Consider the following 13,382-nt stretch of genomic DNA (forward strand, 5'->3'; position numbering starts at 1 on the left):
TCAGACTTAATCTCACTTGCACAAGTGTGGTAGACCTTGCATTTGCACAGTGATGTCCCCTTATACATGCAAACTCTTGTTCTCACAGTCTCTATTCTGGCCACACTGTCTTACTGCACAAGGAGAGAGATTGCCCTACACTCTCACTTTTACTGTTTAGTTTCCTGTGTGCTCATGTGTAGTTAGTTGCCATGGATGCACCTGACTGCACGGCTCCACACCTTACCCCAACCCCACCGGTTTACCAGACACCCTCTCTCTTTCCCTCATCCTTCTCTCTCCCTTGCTTATTTCATTTTAAGAGGGGTCTCGTCAGTCAGTCTGTCACAAACCAATATTGACAGTACTGTGAACCCTCCTGCAGAGGTGGGAAAAGACGTCATACCTCCCAGGGAGCCAGCAATTGCTGCCTCTCTTATGTCAGAAAAGGCCATGTGTGTGAACATGGTGAGGTGGGATCGATGGATTCACGTTGAAAGACAAGATAGCAGCTAAAAATAACACAGGCAGTGCTGCAAAACAAGTTAAAAGCGAACAAAAGCAATCCTGTTTGTTCCACTGGTCTGACAGCAAAAGAGAGCGAAGGGAGTGGAGGAGAGAAGAAAGTTGAAAATAGAGGAAATCAGTATATTCTGACAGGGATTTTTACTCATGTTGGCCTGACCCACAGGTGTCTTTTGTGATTTTATGGTGTATTTGCCTGCTTTTGATTTGTGAGGTCACACAAAGTAGTTGGAGAGATTCGAGGCTGCATTTTCAGTGGAAAATAGCCAGCTAATTCTACCTATGAAGGACAATAAGGATGAGATTGACATGTGCTTCGAGAGAGAAAGAGAGAGACAGAGAGAGAGAAATATAGAGAGATATATGAAGACAGCAGCAATGACTCATCATTACCTCATTATGATTGCACAGAGATAGAGAGATATGGGTAGATGCATTGTCTTACATCAGATAGCGTGTCGATTCCGTAGGACTTGGGGGTACAATGGGGTAGGGATAGGATGACAGTGGTTCTACTCCATTATGATATACAGATGATGCCCTATATATCAACATTATAATCAATGTCATGGGTTATAAATATGCTACAAATGTTGATCATTAAATCTAAACATGAACTTTAGTTATCTTACATTTCCACATTACAAGCATAGAACCTGCAGAGATTCCCTACAGTCAAGTTATCATCCCAATCTACAGCAGGTGACCTTACCAGAAGAAAGGATAAGGGAATCTGGAATCAAAACTCAATGTCATGCAGAACGAGTCATGCACAGTGTGTACTCTGACCGCCTAAAGAATGAAGAGAATGAGACAATGCTAAAGCATAGCAATATATGCCTCAGTGTCATTTGCATTTCTAAATATAACAGCTGCAAGGAAATGGTTAGATGGATGTTGTGATTGTTTGTACAAGCTTCAGTCAAGATTCAGGCATTCATGACTAGGGTTAAGTGACTCTTGATATGAAAAGTTTATTTCCAAAACGCTATATCCATTTTCAGAAATGTTGGTAAATTAGCTTTTGTTTAAAAAAACGTTTTGTGTTTTTTCACTATCTAATCATGGCATGGGGTTGTTCAATGACAGACATGTATTTATTTGAAATGTATCACTTGATAGCTTTATTTCAGAGAGAAAAATAATCATGTTTTTTTGCAAAACACTTTCCTCACTCTCCGAACAATAAATAGTACTGCTAGGTTTTACACAGTCAAATGTAACAAATAACTACATTTTTCACTTACAGTTAGTGCAGTCATCTTAACCCTCATACTACTGACTGGAGTCATTTTGACTCCAGAGGCATATTTTTATCATAGCTCAAATGTGGTTTATTAAATGCTTCCACATTTTCAGGACTTTCTCAATCAACTTGTTCTTAATCTAAATAATTGTTTCGTGTTTATGTATAAATATGGACTTTAACAAAATTCAAGTCCTTTAGGCTCATTTTGACCCCAGCAAAAAACACCCAATTCCACCTCTCGTGATTTGATAGATAGGACATTTATTTAAATCTAGGTTTCTCTGGAGACATAATAACAAGTTATCATACCACCAGAGGGTGGAGGGGGACCTGTATCTGAGATTTCAACCAGCTAGACAGATCATTTGAAGAGATATAGCTCCCAATGTACTCACCTAAAATTGTACTTTTCTATACCACGTATCATATGACCGTGTACAAAATCAAAAATACCTGATAAAACTGCAATACAGAACTCAGATATGCTCTGATATAACATATATTTTGATTTGTTAAACACTTTTTTGGTTACTACATGATTCCATGTGTGTTATTTAATAGTTTTGATGTCTTCACTATTATTCTACAATGTAGAACATTTTAAAAATACAGAAAAAAACTTAAATGAGTAGGTGTGTCCAAACCTTTGACTGGTACTGTATATATAAATGAAAATTGTTTCCCCCCCCACCAAATTAGTGCACTAGGCCATTATTATTCCTGTATGAGCAGAAAAAATACCTTTCAACTATTTTTATTATCAGCTTTTCAATGGCAGGGACTGGGAGACTGGTAAGGATAGAGGGTACAATGACTGGAGCCAAATACAGGCAAATCCTTGATGAGAACCTGCTTCAGAGTGCAAACAAATTTAGACTAGGGAGAAGATTTACATTCCAATAGGACAATGACCCAAGCATACAGCCAAAGCAATGCTGGAATGGCTTCAGAACAAGAATGTAAAAGTAATTGAGTCAAAAGCCAAGACTTGAATCCCATTGAAAATCTGTGGAAAGACCATCTAACTTAACAGAGCTTGAGAAAATCTGTAAGGAAGAATGGGAGAAAATCCCCAAATCCAGATGTGCAAAGCTGATACAGACATACCCAGGATGACTCAAAGCTGTAATCGCCGCCAAAGGTGCTTCTACAAAGTATTGAGTCAGAGGTGTGAATACCTATGAAAATTCTATATTTCTGTATTTAATTTTCAATACATTTGGTGAATATAGCGTTTTGGAAATAACTATTCTATATTGAAATATTTTCTTAATTTAGAAATCTTAAAGGGGATCTGTAATAACTTTTATGCATTGATTATTTCTATGCTATTTCTATGCTTTGCCCGTCGCAGTCTCTTTACCCTTGACTGGGTATGTTTATGATATCTTGTCTGTGGTTCCAATCAACACTGTCTCTGGTGATCATTCTCCCCAAGCTCTAGCCAGTCACCACTTACCCCAGCCCTTCACAGCGATGAAGAGCCTGTTACCATGGTGATACCGCACTTGCTATGCCACGGGTTAGCGTCGGCGTGCACTGGAAACAGATAGAGCTGTCACGTCACCCGCAAATGCGGAGTAGGCTTACTCATAGGCAGCATTCACTGCAGACTTTGTGTTTTCATTAACATATTCATAGACATTCCAGGTGAATTTTGATAACCATTGCACACTTTTCACCAATTAGAAGGGCTTCTTGCCTTGACCAAAAATGTATATCAACCACCAATGTCTTTTTCTTGCTCTCTAACACATACACACACACAATATACTGAGCTTGCATGGGCTCATTCCTAACCTCAGTGACCTTTTTAGTCTAGATGTCATTCAGGGTGTGCGTGCAGGTTTGCTGCATCCCTCTCTGCCCTGCCTTTGGCCTCAGGGTCAGAGGAGCTGTCAGAGGAGCTGATATGAGGAGAGGTTTGGTTTATTCCCTGTGTGTGAAACTGTGAATGGACCCTGGGCTGCTAAATTTGTAAACAAAGCAACGAGCGGTGAGTCATAAATGAGTCATGCCGTTACCGAGTCATACTCAAATGTCATCTCCGTTACTCTCATACCCTCCCACCCCCGGTTGTGAGACAGGAAATGAAAAGGAAAACAGAAAGTGTGAGAACGCATATATTACTTTTACTGACATGAATATTCAAGTGTATTAATGGATCTTTTAGGGTATGTCGCTATAAATAATAAAACAGAGAGATGATCAGTTTCTGAGGTTATTGTCAGTCATTATAGATTAGCTAACATACACATAAGCATTTACACATAAGTTACTGGGGTTGACATTAAATAATGGCATTTCATACTCTTTATATTGTTCTTGCATCACTAAAAACAATACACTCTTAGAATTGTTGGAATACAATTGTTGTGGCCATACTACACTGAGCATACAAACATTAGGAACACCTGCTCTTTCCATGATATAGACTGACCAGGTGAATCCATGTGAAAGTTATGATCCCTTATTGATGTCACTTGTTAAATCCACTTAAATCAGTGTAGATGAAGGGGAGGAGACATGTTAAAGACATGGATTGTGTATGTGTGCCATTCAGAGGGTGAATGGGCAAGACAAAATATTTAAATGTCTTTGAACGGGGTAAGGTAGCAGGTGCCAGCAGTTTCCCGTGTGTATCAAGAATGGTCCACCACCCAAAGGACATCCAGCCAACTTAACACAACTGTGGGAAGCATTGGAGTCAACGTGGGCCAGCATCCCTGTGGAACACTTTCGACATCTTGTAGAGTCCATGCCTCCAACAAATTGAGACTGTTCTGAGGGCAAAAGGGGGTGCAACTCAATATTAGGAAGGTTTTCCTAATGTTTTGTACACTCAGTTTATATTGGCCATTGAATTATCATATAAACCTACAATTAATCCGACAATAATCCTACAACTTCTTGTTCATTCTATGATCCCTTACATATTCATATCATTCAATCTTAACCTATAACATGTAATATAACTTACCATATAACATAAATGATAACTCAAAGACAAACTCTGGAAGGCAGCAATTTATTCTAAGAACAAATCTATCCATAAAAATCTACAGCAAAATAGAATAATTTGCAGAAATACTAAAAGGGCAAATCAAATCTCTGAGTGGATACATGCATGGGAAGGGTCGACTCCCATGCATATATCCACTAGAGGTCAAAAAATGTTAAACATCTTCCTGCGTATCATAAAAATTGGAATGCCAAAAAAGTTGTTGAAAGTTAAAAGGGCATGCATCAATCAATTCCACAGGCATGGGGAGAAAGGCATCAACTAACAGCTCACCTAACCATAGGAGTTAAACTTGTCAACCAATCTTCCTAATGGTAGGGGTTTAGAAGCTGTATACGCCTGAATGAAGTGGTTCACTCAATCGTCAAATCAAATTGTTTAAGTCACATGCGTCGAATACAACAGGTGTAGACCTTACAGTGAAATGCTTACTTACGAGCACCGAACCAACAATGCAGTTAAAAAAAATACGGATAAGAAATAAAAGTAACAAGTAAGTAAAGAGCAGCAGTAATATGTACATGGGTAGAGTTATTAAAGTGACTATGCAAAGATGATAACAACAGAGAGTAGCAGCGGTGTAGAGGTCCCGGATGGCAGGAAGCTTGGCCCCAGTGATGTACTGGGTCGTTCGCACTACCCTCTGTAGTGCCTTGCGGTCAGATGCCGAGCAGTTGCCATAACGGGCAGTGATGCAACCAGTCAGGATGCTCTCGATGGTGCAGCTGTTGAACCTTTTGAGGATCTGAGGACTCACGGCAAATCTTTTCAGTCTCCTGAGGGGGAATAGGTTTTGTCGTGCCCTCTTCATGACTGTCTTGGTGTGCTTGGCCAATGTTAGTTTGTTGGTGATGTGGACACCAAGGAACTTGAAGCTCTCAACCTGCTCCACTACAGCCCTGTCGATGAGAATGGGGGCATGCTCGGTCCTCTTTTTCCTGTAGTCCACAATCATCTCCTTTGTCTTGATCACGTTGAGGGAGAGGTTGTTGTCCTGGCACCACACGGCCAGGTCTCTGACCTTCTCCCTATAGGCTGCCTTGTCGTTGTCGGTGATCAGGCCTACTACTGTTGTGTCATCTGCAAATTTAATGATGATGTTGGAGTCGTACCTGGCCGTGCAGTCATGAGTGAACAGGGAGTACAGGAGGTGACTGAGCACGCACCCCTGAGGGTCCCCTGTGTTGAGGATCAGCGTGGCAGATGTGTTGTTACCTACCCTTAACACCTGGGGGCGGCCCGTCAGGAAGTCCAGGATCCAGATGCAGAGGGAGGTGTTTAGTCCCAGGGTCCTTAGCTTATTGATGAGCACTATGGTGTTGAACACTGAACTGTAGTCAATGAATAGCATTCTCACATAGGTGTTCCTTTTGTCCAGGTGGGAAAGGCCAGTGTGGAGTGCAATAGAGATTGCATCATCTGTGGATCTGTTGGGGCGGTATGCAAATTGGAGTGGGTCGAGGGTTTCTGGGATAATGGTGTTGATGTGAGCCATGACCAGCCTTTCGAGACACTTCATGGCTACAGACGTGAGTGATACGGGTCCGTAGTCGCGTAGGCAGGTTACCTTAGTGTTCTTGGGCACAGGCACTATGGTGGTCTGCTTAAAACAGGTTGGTATTACAAACTCGGACAGGGAGAGGTTGAAAATGTCAGTAAAGACACTTGCCAGTTGGTCATCGCATGCTCGCAGTACACGTCCTGGTAATCCATCTGGCCCTGCAGCCTTGTGAATGTTGACCTGTTTAAAGGTCTTACTCACATCGACTGCGGAGAGCGTGATCACACAGTCTTCCAGAACAGCTGGTGCTCTCATGCATGTTTCAGTGTTATTTGCCTCGAAGCGAGCATAGAAGTAGTTTAGCTCATCTGGTAGGCTTGTGTCACTGTGCAGCTCTCAGCTGTGCTTCCCTTTGTAGTCTGTAATGGTTTGCAAGCCCTGCCACATCCAACGAGCGTCAGAGCCGGTGTAGTACGATTCGATCTTAGTCCTGTATTGATGCTTTGCCTGTTTGATGGTTCGTCGGAGGGCATAGCGGGATTTCTTATAAGCTTCCGGGTTAGAGTCCCGCTCCTTGAAAGCGGCAGCTCTAGCCTTTAGCTCAGTGCGAATGTTGCCTGTGATCCATGGCTTCTGGTTGGGGTATGTATATCACTGTGGGGACGATGTTATCAATGCACTTATTGATGAAGCCAATGACTGATGTGGTGTACTCCTCTTTGCCATTGGAGGAATCGCAGAACATATTGACTGTGGTGGTGTGTAAACAGCTACGAAAAATACAGTTGAAAACTTTCTAGGTAGGTAGTGTGGTCTACAGTTTATCATGAGATACTCTACCTCAGGCGAGCAATATGCGAGACTTCCTTAGATATCGTGCACCAGCTGTTATTTACAAAAATACATAGTCCGGCACCCCTTGTCTTTCCAGACGTCGCTGTTCTATCCTGCTGGTGCAGCGTATAACCAGCCAGCTGTATGTTGATAGTGTCGTCGTTCAGCCACGACTCCTTGAAGCATAAGATATTGCAGTTTTGAATGTCCCGTTGGTAGTTTAATCTTCCGCGTAGGTCATTATTTTATTGTCCAAAGATTGCACATTTGCTTGCAGAATGGAAGGAAGTGGGGGTTTATTTGATCGCCTACAAATTCTCAGAAGGCAGCCCGCCCTCCGGCCCCTTTTTCTCCGCCTCTGCCAATCATGGGGAGTGAGTACTTAAAGCCACCTTTCAGATAAGTAGTAGGAGCTGGACTTAAATCTTGGGTACATTTTCACTATCAAAGCCTCAGTGAAATTTGGTAACACTTGGGGGAATTTATAATGAAATAGTAGAAAATAAATAGTGGAGATGAAGAAAAATGCTGGAAAAAGTTAAATAAAAAGTCAAATAAAAAAGAGAAGAACGAGATTTTTGGATTCTACTCCTCGTCCTATTTCCTGTGGGCCACACAGCCACAGGTGACGCAGCGTCTCAGAGTCTTCAGTGCTCTCCTGAAGAACCCACGGATGTCCTTGTTTTTATGGGACTGAACTTCTTTTCTTTGCCTGAGAAGAAGTGGAAGAAAGTGTCACAGTTCATACATGTGGAGTGTGAGTACTGTCACGCCCTGACCATAGAGAGCCTTTTTTATTCTCTATTTTGGTTAGGTCGGGGTGTGACTAGGGAGGGTGTTCTAATCTAGGTTGTTTATGTCTATGTTGGCATGGTATGGTTCCCAATCAGAGGCAGCTGTTTGTCGTTGTCTCTGATTGGGGATCATATTTAGGCAGCCATTTCCCCACAGTGCTTTGCGGGATCTTGTTTATGTGTAGTTGCCTGTGAGCACTCCATAGCTTCACGTGTCGTTTATTTTTTATTGTTTTGTTGTGTTGTGCGGTTTACTTATAATAAAAAATGTCGAACCGATTTCACGCTGCGCTTTGGTCCGAATGTTCTTACGACGATCGTGACAAGTACATAGCACCAGTGGCGATTTAGCATGTAAATCTTGGTGGGGCAAGCAAATTGTTTTGGGGGGGATGCATGCCAACAAAGCCACTACACTACATAACACAACACAATACATTTAATTACACTATAATGGTGACAAACAGTGCCCACAAACTGTTGGGGCCTATATAAAGCTCACCAAACAGCAGTCCCAACACCTTACCACCTCTACACCTGGCTATCAGCGGAGCCTTGTCTGGCAGCGAAACAGTTCATTTAGCCTCATTTACCGCCTTTTAAAAAACATAGCTGATATGGCTGACTTGCTTAAACAAACATGGTTTCTACTGACAATTGAGATGTACAAACTATGGAATAAGGGGATGACAAGCAGATAAGAGGCGATACGTAATTTCGATTAAGACATTAATGAGCAAGCTAGGACGGGCGTAGTCAGTATAACTACTTGTTCAGCACTTTTGAAATGTACAGTGACAGAATTCAGAACATGGGCCATTCTTAGTGTTTTCCCTGTACACCAAGTCAGAACCGTAGGATAAATAAAGGGGGCGTATAAGCACACAATGAAAACTCTTACAATATTCGATGATTACATTTCTCTAAAACAGGTTATACTGTAGGCTACATGTTCACCACCAAGTCAGAACAGTAGGCGAAATTAAGAGGAGACAATAGACCAAATGATTAAGGCTATTAACAGCTTAATACACAACATACACTTAGTATTACTTTCTTAGCTACAGTATACATTTCTCCCTGGCATATTACATAATTTATGCAGCAGCATACAAAAAAAAATTGGACTCACCTTGTTGTGCTGTGCTCACTTGAATAGGAAGGTGGCGTGGCAGTCCTTCGTGGGCAAATTTTGTCATCAAACTTTGTCATAAAAGTGTCATTCTTTGGATTTATGGTGCTTTCAAGACAACTGGGAACTCTGAAAAAACAAGGTCGAATCATGATGATGTCAGTGATCTTCAGGTCGTAGCTCTAGAAAGAAGCGCGAGTTCCCGATTTACAATTTCGAGTTCGATGATCGTTCAAAATGTATTTTCCCAGTCGGAGCTCGTTTCCCCGAGCTCCCTGAACTCACCAATGAGCGATAAGCACCAATACGTTTTATCTATAATTTCTCTTCATATGACAAGGATTAAAAAGTATTTGCCAGTAGATTGTCGACTTGATTCATGATGATGAATACTAGCTAAAATTTTTAAGGTATGATGTTGATATGATCAGTCCAATCAAATCAACTGTAGATATAACGTGATTTTACGTAATTTTATCTCTGGCCAATGACCTTGATCCTTCTTGGATGGGCACCTCTAATGTAACTCTATGGCAGCGCCCAAGGGGCTTTAATTTTCGAGTTCTCTGCGGTGACGTAGTGTCCCCATGAGTGACAGAACACTGAGCCAATCACGGCGCAACTAGAGAACATTACCAACTTCGTATTTTCCACTGGCTGCCCCACCAGCACAGAAAGCACTGAGCTAGGCTGAAACAGCTGCATCTTGGAGCTGCCTTACTCAAGAAAGCAAAAAAGAGACCATGTTTGTATGCGGCTTTATTAACTCAATGATTTAAAAAAGTGTTTACATTGTTTGCAAACTGATACGTGATTAATCAAATGGCCACCGGACTATTTACATTGACACCCCCCCACTCCATTTGTTTTGTACACTGCTGCTATACGCTGTTTATTATCTATACATAGTCACTTCACCCCTACCTACATGTACAAATTACCTCGACTAACTTGTACCCCCGCACACTGACTCGGTACCGGTACCCCTTGTATATAGCCTCGTTATTGTTATTTTATTGTGTTACTTTTTTTTATTATTTTTTGAACTGCACTGTTGGTTAAGGGCTTATAAGTAAGCATTTCACTGTAAGGTCTACACATGTTGTACAAATAAATTTTGATTTGACACGAATGAATGACAAAATAACATGCAAAACAGGCAATCCCTGCCCAACCTGCCCTGAATGACGGGTCGCCACTACACAGCACTGAGATCCATCTTCACTATACTGTCTAACTGAAACATCTTATTCCCCTGGGTACATATTTCTCCTGGTCATCATGTCCACCTCTGGTTGGTCAGAAAGGGCTAAACTCACTTTAGACTGTGAAAATATATATTTTTTAAAACATTAAATTAAACTTGCCTTGAAATTATCTTCATAAAAATATACTGAATATAAAAGTCTGATTGAATTGTAAAAGGAGTTGAATAATAAATTGTATACTTGTCTTTCCTTCGCACGGAGCAACTCATGTGGTTTTCCCTGCTCCACTTCATTGATGATCATGGATTCATACATTAACTCAAGTCCTGAGGCCTTGCTATCATTTGAGATAGCTTCTGAAGGTGCAAGGACAGCTAGCACCTCAGTGTTGTCCATGATGACTGTGGCAACATTATCACGTGGCAGTGTAGTCTGGTACACAGATAAATCATGACTTTGGACTTATTTTATCAACACCTCAGGGATGGCCTCAAACAACCAGTCTTCTCTCTGCTGGTGCTTGTTGGATAGCCTCCTGAGAACCTGCCCTCTTGAACAAAGGGCTTTGGATATTGGAGGCCAATTTGTCAAGGGAGGATTCCAGGATAATGTCATCCTTTTCCACCATGACAACATCGGGATTTCTGGTGAGCAGGTCGTGAGTCTTATCAATCACATCCAGAGTGATGAGGTTGAGCTTTGTTCTTTTACATTTTTTTTAATTTAACCTTTATTTAACTTGTGGGCAACTTCAGCTCTTTCATATAGGTGTCAGCATTACAATCCCCTGGATGGAACTTTTTAAGGAGGATGGGTACAAGTTCATCCAATTGAGCCCTGTGTGACATCATCTCCTTTATATTATCCTCTGTACCATGATGGTTGTGTAAGGGTCGACGCTGGTAGAGACAAGAAGCAGGTACAGGGAGTGAATATTTAATGGCGACAGACATGGAACAGGACAGGACAGCGTCTGGACGTGAACACATAACAACATTAATGCAGACACAGGGAACAAACAGGGGAGCAGACAGTTATAGATGGGGCAATCAACAAAGGGAAGGAGTGCAGGTGAGTCCAATGAGCGCTGCTGCGTGTAATGATGGTGACAGGTGTGCGTAATGAAGGGCAGCCTGGCGCCCTCTAGAGCCAGAGAGGGAGAGCGGGAGCAGGCGTGACAGGTGGAGCAGTTGCTTTTGCACAAACAACACAAACTCTAATATCTCCATTGCCCTAAGGCAGACATTGGCCTTGCTTCATGTTTTGATTACTCTCACCTACACAAGCTGAATCACAACCGTCCATGATTGTGAGTCCCATTGTAAATAAGAATGTGTTCTTAACTGACTTGCCTAGAAAAATAAAGGTTAATAGGCGTCCCACTAGCAGGACACCAGCCGACAACATCCGGTGAAATTGGAGGGCGCGCAATTCAAATTAATAATTGTAATATTAAACATTCATGAACATACAAGTATCTTATATCATTTAAAAGCTTAAATTCTTTTTAATCTAATGCCGTTGTCCAATTTCAAATAGGCTTTACAGTGAAAGCATACCATGCGATTGTCTGAGGACGGCGCCCCACATCAACATATTTTTAAACCAGCACAGGCTTCATAAAATCACAAATAGCGATTAAATAAATAACTTACTTTTGAAGATCTTCCTCTGTTTGCAATCCAAAGGGTCCCAGCTACAACACGAATTGTCATTTGTTAGATAAAGTCCTTCTTTATATCCCAAAAAGTCTGTTTAGTTGGCGCCATCGATTTCAGCAAATCACTCGTTCTACATGCAGACAAAGGAGTCCAAAAAGCTACCACTATACTTCGTCCAAACAAGTCAAACGACGTTTCTATTTAATCCTCAGGTACTCTAAAATGTAAATAAACGATAATATTTCATACGGAAAGTAGTAGTTCAATTGGAAAGGAAAATTAGTAAGCGCGCACGAGGGAGTGATATTGTTCCGGTGCTCTTCTCACCAAAACTCCAAATTCTTGCTTGTTTTTCAAAAAACAATCCTGAAACCTTGAATAAAGACTGTTGGCATCTAGTGGAAGCCATAGGAATTGAAATCTGGGAGACGGCTTTACATAGAAACAATAGGTTTCCATTATAAGAGCCTGGGAGCTCAACAAACAAAAACATTTCCGGTTGGATTTTCTTCGGATTTTCGCCTACCATATAAATTCTGTTATAGTCTCAGACATTATTTTAACCGTTTTAGAAACTTCAAAGTGTTTCCATCAAATGCTACCAATTATATGCATATCCTGGCTTCTGGGCCTGAGTAACAGGCAATTTACTTTGGGCACGGCAGTCATCCGAACTTCCGAATACTGCCCCCTAGCCTTAAGAAGTTAACCAGTTAAGACGCAGCTTATCATTGGCCAAGGCTCTGACACTGTCAACTTGTGAGGCAACAGCATTGTGCTGAATTGTGCACTTGTGCTGAATGTCAAAAAGGAGATGGCTACAACTGTAGTTAGTCAACTAAAACATTTATTGAGTCAGGAAGCTATTTCTGTTTCCCGGGACACCATCCACTGGATTGACCTGAGGCAAGCCTTGAGAGCGATCCTGAAGAATACAAAGGAGTATTCTGCTCTTAAAGGCCATGATATAGTTCTCCCTGATGACACCAATGACCAGCTTATTGTCTTTATTGTAGGTGTCATCTATCTTGAGCCTTGTCACAAAATCAGCCACAGCCTCAGCCCATTTGAGGTTGAGCTTGATGTGGTTCTCCAGGAGTTCCAAAATTCACTCTCAAAGTCTGTATTGTGTCTGCTGGAGTCCAAAAAAGAGCCACATAACCAGAGGAAGTCCAATCCTGAACCAGGAAAGCTAGAACAGTCACTTTCCTTTGCCAGTGGGAAAAAGTCTGTTTGCTCTAAGGGTGATGATAGTGAGGTCACAGGCCACTATAATCAACTGCTTGTGAAAGTTGTTGAGAAACTGATGAGGAAAATGCTCCTACAGGGCCTCAACTTTCCTGAGTGGCACACCAAAAAGACCACAAATCTGACAGAATAAATTAAACAAAAGTACAAACTAGTTTCAAAGGTTTATCCTTTTCTGGATAAATATATTATGGATTTCCTTTCCCTGAACCAAGTCAAACCAAATGGA

Source organism: Salvelinus alpinus, chromosome 1 (assembly GCF_045679555.1).
Source record: "Salvelinus alpinus chromosome 1, SLU_Salpinus.1, whole genome shotgun sequence".
In the NCBI taxonomy this organism is placed as follows: domain Eukaryota; kingdom Metazoa; phylum Chordata; class Actinopteri; order Salmoniformes; family Salmonidae; genus Salvelinus; species Salvelinus alpinus.